Genomic DNA, 6,171 nt, shown 5'->3' with positions numbered 1-6,171 from the left:
CGCCCAGCCGCAGCCGTACCTGAATCCGCGAGTTGGCTTGCGAGAGCGTACGCGCGTGCCTCGGAGCTGGTGCGGCCTGGTTCATTGGTTTCATGGGCCACCCTGATGCACACTCGATGGGCCACCCTGTTGCCTCGGGCCATATGCCTTATAATTAGCACTAAATTTTCTTTTGGACCCTGTAGCCTGTGCTACAGGGTTGGCCCATTGGGCTCCGCCCCTGCCCACAAGCTTGCAAAGCATGCTTTAACGCTGTGTACAGGCCGTCATGTCTGGCTAGGTCATCCGGAAGATCTTTGCTTCGTCCCTGTAAACTGTGTGACGGATGAATAAAAACTTTGCAAGTTTGCCTCGAAAAAAAAAGAAAACTGCTCCCGCTCAAAAAAAAATGAAAGAAAACTGCTCGAGAGACGAACGGATCGGGGGAGGATGCGGGCGGTCGCTCGATGCTTGCCGCGAATGACGCATCTCACGCGCGCCGCCACGCATTCCATCTCCGCCACAGCCCGACGACACCAACGGTGGCTCCCCTTCTCTTCTCGCGCCGAGGGGAGGTCTTACCCGCTCCGCAACCAGATCAAGCACCTTCTTCTTGGGAGGTGCGCCTCCACTTCGCCTCTCTCTGGCCACGGAGCGCCTCCCTCTCACCACCATGGCGACGGATCTGCCTCCCTGAGCCACGGGTCCACCACCATGGATACGGACACACCATGATGGCGCCACGGGGATCCACCACGATGGCATGGCGACGGATCCACGGATCCCTGCGCCAGATCCAAAACCAACGGAGACGGAGGGACACACAAGCGCCAGACCTCGGCCTCCTCCAAGGTAGACCCATCTCCGCCATGGCGACCAACTGCAGCACAGGTATGAATCCCTCCTCCCTTCCACCTTCTCTTTTACTTCTGCACAGTTATGGGCAGTGTTTCTTTCTCTCTTTCCGATCTAAGCATGAGCTTGATTAGATTCTAATACCTATGTGGCTCACTAGTTGTAGGTTTTTGTGGCTGTGATTAGGGAGGATCTAAGAATAAGATGGTTTTAATTGTGTGTTATGTTAATCAAATTGGGCGCCTGCAAGTCTGGTTCCATGTCTACAATCGTTCCCTCCAAATTGGCTGGCTACACATACATCTTCTTTTTCTTACAAAGAAAAAAACAGTTATGCACTGTCTTGTCCTGTTTAGGGTAGGGACGGGGGCTGTATGTTGACACACGAACACGTCACGTGTACCCTCGATGCCGGGGGTGATGCACCGTAGCTCACGTCGAAGGAGACCCGACCGACAGCGCGATACGCAAGACAGTCGACGGGCGCTTTTGCAGACCCGAAACCCCCACACCCCCGGGAGGGACCCCGTCAGGGAGTGCGGCGGCTATGGGCTGCCCTAGGTCGATTCCCTCGCCCCTAGAGCCTCGGGATCCGCAGCTCTCAAACACGAAGAACAGCGAAGAACGAGATAGAAAACGGTGGAGAGATAAAACGTAGATGAAAAAGTAGTATATTGATTTGTTCGATTGTGTGTTGTTCAATCGGCCGTCACCCCCAACATATATAAGAGGCGGCTGGACTTTCCGTACAAGTAAAGGATTCATCAAGGCTTTCCTTACAAGAAAAATTATATCAATTCACGTCCTAGAGTCCTAATTCTATTCCAACTCGGATTCAGTCTCAATCTGGCCCAAACTCTGTCTTCCTTCTTGCGTGGGCCGCCGGGCTTGCATATGATCTCTGATCAAGACGGCCCAAGTATCAAACTTGTGCGCCTCGACGATACGAACAACTCTCATGTTGATCATTTTTTCAAATAAAGCCATCTTGAATACTTTTCGAGGTCATCTTTATCTTTCAGTCGGACTCGGTTTTGTAGTAGACTGGATTATCCGAGTCTTGTAGTGAATTTGTAGGCTATATATTATCTCTGATGATGATGACTCCAAAATCAAAATTTACCGTCTTGATGATACGCACAACTTCTGTATTGAACATTTATTCATCCAAGGTCATTTTGATAAACTTTCGAGCACATGTTCAATTTCACTCGGACTTGAGCTCATCCACTCGGATATTAGATACTTTCACTCGGATCGTCCGATTGGACTTTTTCACTCGGAAGACAATCTTTCACTCGGATAACTATATTTCCACTTGGATGACTATATTTCCACTCGGAAGGCACTATCTTATTCAATCGGCAAGTTTTCGTCCCGATGGTAATCTTTTCACTCAGAATATTTTCACCTGGACGACAATTTCACTCGGATGATCATATTTTCACTCGGATGACTATATTTTCACTTGGATAATAATAAGTTCATCCGGTCAGCAAACTTTCACTCGACCGAACAATTTCACTCGACCGTAAACTTTCACTCGACCGTAAACTTTCACTCGGATGGTAAACTTTTCACTCGGATTTCCGACTGAAAACATAGCCCGATCTTGATTTGTCTCTCCAGGCCTCATATGATCTCGGATTGAGACGAATTATATATGAAAATCGATCGGCTCGACAAGACAAAACTTTTCCATGTTGAAGGTTTTTTTATTCAAGGCCGTATTGATGGCCAAATTACTCGCGCAACCTATCAGACAAGTGTCTGGCACCTCGCGCCATATTTCCGTTGAGGTTCAGTCTGCAGTATATTGCCTCTAACTTTTGCATATGAACTCGGATTGAGATGATTTATATATCAAAATCGATTGCTACGACGAGACGAAGACAATTCCTTAAGAGTGCTCCTTCATCCGAGGTCATCTTGAAGACGTGATTGGCCAAAAACCACTCGGAACATTGAACTATGGCACTCGGAATATAGTTTCGGTCCGTAAGATAAAGTCGAATGAATATAACCGAAACATCAAAGTGGTTCCACTCGGTGACGTGAATATTTTTATGCTGAAAACTCATTCACTCGAGACCATCTTCATTGCAATCTGTATCTTGCCAAAATCAGGTGTCAACACTGTATATGTGTGTTTGTTAGATTTCTGGCAGCATTTTTAAATTGTTGACCAAGATTTCTGCTAGGATTCATGTGTTTGATTTGAACCCAGCTTGCATGTTAATGAATCCTTAAAGATGTCGTATTAGGATTCAGGTGCTACACTACATGGGTTTAGTTCTTATATGAACATGAGTTGGTCTTATCCCTGCTTATGAATTCTCTGTGTCCTTCAGGTGCTACACATACATCTTCTTTTTCTTACAAAGAAAAAAACAGTTATGCACTGTCTTGTCCTGTTTAGGCTAGGGACGGGGGCTGCATATGTGTGTTTGTTAGATTCCTGGCATATTTAAATTCTTGACCAAGATTTTGTGCTAGGATTCGTGTGTTTGATTTGAACCCAACTTGCATGTTAATGAATCTTTAAAGATGTCGTATTAGGATTCAGGTGCTAGACTACATGGATTAAGTTCTTATATGAACATGAGCTGGTCTTATCCCTGCTATTGTATTCTCCTTGTCCTTCAGTTTTTCATGTTGTGCGTGCTGACTGATGGATGGACGCGCTTTTATGCAAATTTGCCATGATTTATTGATTACATGGGATTAGTAGAAAGGAGATGATACCCACGGCCTTTTTTGCACCAATGCAAACAGCCCGCGTCAATCATTAGTTTTTGTTGCAGATTTTAATGCTAAATTTTCTTATATTTCTCTCTTTTCGATTTAACAATCTCTGCTTCGTTTTATTTCGCAGCTGCCCATCCATTGGTGTTGCTGCTCTCCTCTGATTTGTCGCCATGAACATGCCCTAGGTGTTTCTGCATCTTACCTCAACAAGGTCACCCCATTATTTCTCCAAGATCCAGCGTCAAAGACTTCTTCTCTTCTTCCTGCACTATCCATGTCAAGCTCCGTGGCGTTGGATAAAAGAGTAAGATGATGACCTTGCTTGCAACCTAGCTTGGTTTGGGCCCTTGTAGCTAGCTTTCAGGTGGATGAACATGTATTGTATTGCATCTTCAATAAAACTGTCACACATTCAACTTAATCAAGATTTAATTAGCTGCTATTGCAAAACATCAGTTAGTGCTCTCCTGCAATTTATTTGGATAATCTAAAAGCACGTGAGTAATCTTCTCAACTAGTGTTGTAGTTTGGTTGCTGTGAGATTCAATTCAATGGTCTTGTACATATCTGGTGTGGGTAAACAATTGCCTCCTCTTTACTAGTTTCTAATGCCTGGAGTAATCTGCGTGGCCGGTTCTATATATTTAGTAACTGCTGGCATTGGTTGCAGATTCTTGAAGCTATTCTTGATGTACTGAGAGAGCTTTCTCTTTATTGTTTCTTGTGATTTTTGTTTGGTCCACCGATTTGGCCTCCTCCTGCCTCCACACGTGCAGTGCAGGTAGTCCCTCTTCCTCTCTATTTTTGTAGTAAATTTATTTATGGATGGATGTCAACATCCTCTTGTTTTTGAGACCGCAACCATATGGCTGGTAGTAAATATATGTGGATATTTTCGTTCGACTTTTGGGGATGAGTATGGTTGTAAATTTGTGGGATATGTACCTTTTGGAACTTTGTTGGTAAATACATCTTTGTTGGTAAATGCATCTATTAGATTTTGTGCAACTATTGGTTACCACTTCCTGGACTTGTATTTGTTGTATACTCGTGGATAACTGAATACTTAATACCAACTCAAGTAATGGCTGGATGGAATTGAACATAGAATTTTTTTTACAAACCCAACAATCATTTTCTGGAACTTGAATATTGGGACGGGGGCTGTATATGTGTGTTTGTTAGATTTCTGGCAGCATTTTTAAATTGTTGACCAAGATTTCTGCTAGGATTCATGTGTTTGATTTGAACCCAGCTTGCATGTTAATGAATCCTTAAAGATGTCGTATTAGTATTCAGGTGCTACACTACATGGGTTTAGTTCTTATATGAACATGAGTTGGTCTTATCCCTGCTTATGAATTCTCTGTGTCCTTCAGTGATTCATGTTGTGCGTGCTGACTGATAGATGAACTCCCAAGATCTAGCCGAGGTAGAAGGCCACGAGGATTACCACTAGACACGCAGTTGTGGATTATCGGTGCAGCGTCTAGATGCAGTGCAGTCCCACGATCCGATCCAGCCGATCCAATCCGGCGATCGCCGAAGTGTTGAACGTACAGCACCTCTGCCGGTATCCACACGTACAAGGAGGAGCTCCGGCGGTGGACTGCTAATGTGGGGTAAAGTTCAAGATAGCAAAATAAATATCTAAATAGAAAAAACATGACTACTAACTGAAGAGATTAAATGTGCTGTAGATTGTTCTTAAACCTGAGAAACTGAGAAGTATTGTGCAATAAATTTTAATAAATATGCTAGAGTTCATTTAAGTTACATTGCTGCTAATAGACAGCGCACTGGGAGCACATAAAGTTATAAACAAAGCAGTTTCCTTAAAGAAGATCCTAGTAGATGGCATAGGAATGAACAGAAGTTCATGCCAACAGAAGCAATATGGAAATCATGTTTTAGTTTTGTGAAATACAGCAAACCTGTGTTTCTATCCCACCGAAGTTTTTTGTTAAATTTTTCCACTGTCTAGAACCTGAAAGGAAAATAACATTAAGGGTATATAACTCTATTGTGCTGCAACAACATATCAGGTAAAAAATGGGAGTATTTACTTCAAGACAACAATGTAGTGTTCTGGAGGAAATTATGTAGGAACCACTGCACTACCATTAGAGTCATGATGCAAGAGCTTCGCGTTTGCTTTGTGTGTTATACCTCCCATCAGAACATAACATCTCTCATCATTCCGTAGAAAGATCCCAAGGCCAAAAAAATCAAGCAGAATTAACAAAGCAAAATAGAAATCACTACTTGTAGAAGACATGAAGCAAAACCAGACTATGTTGAGAAATGAAGATGTTGAGAGTCTCATTATATGTATAGCTTGTAAATATATAGATGCAAATAGAAGAATTAATTCTAGGTCATACACTCATACACTCATACTGATGAAGTAGAAAATGTGTCCCTTACAAATAACTTATCAAGTTGCATCCAAGAGAACTCCTCCATTTACAGGATTCATTTTTATCATTGAGTTTCTAGTTTCTACTACAACGAAAATATACCGGAACATATCAGGCTATCGATAAATTACATGAGAGAAGAGGAGGTCGAGGCTATGACATACCAAAC

General features: G+C 43.1%; 1 long non-coding RNA gene across 1 annotated transcript in view; it reads left to right on the top strand.

The window, feature by feature from the left end:
• The first annotated feature begins 555 nt into the window (after positions 1-555).
• The window catches only part of LOC119327964, a 6,955-nt gene continuing 1,339 nt past the window's right edge, over positions 556-6,171 (top strand). The window contains exons 1-3 of the long non-coding RNA XR_005158776.1: positions 556-870; positions 3,710-3,886; positions 4,253-4,363. This is a non-coding gene — a long non-coding RNA (uncharacterized LOC119327964). The remainder of the gene's footprint in view (positions 871-3,709; positions 3,887-4,252; positions 4,364-6,171) is intronic.

Source organism: Triticum dicoccoides, chromosome 7A (genome assembly GCF_002162155.2).
Source record: "Triticum dicoccoides isolate Atlit2015 ecotype Zavitan chromosome 7A, WEW_v2.0, whole genome shotgun sequence".
NCBI lineage: Eukaryota > Viridiplantae > Streptophyta > Magnoliopsida > Poales > Poaceae > Triticum > Triticum dicoccoides.
Note: the sequence above shows the minus strand (reverse complement) of the source record. Positions and strands in the feature narration are given on the sequence as shown.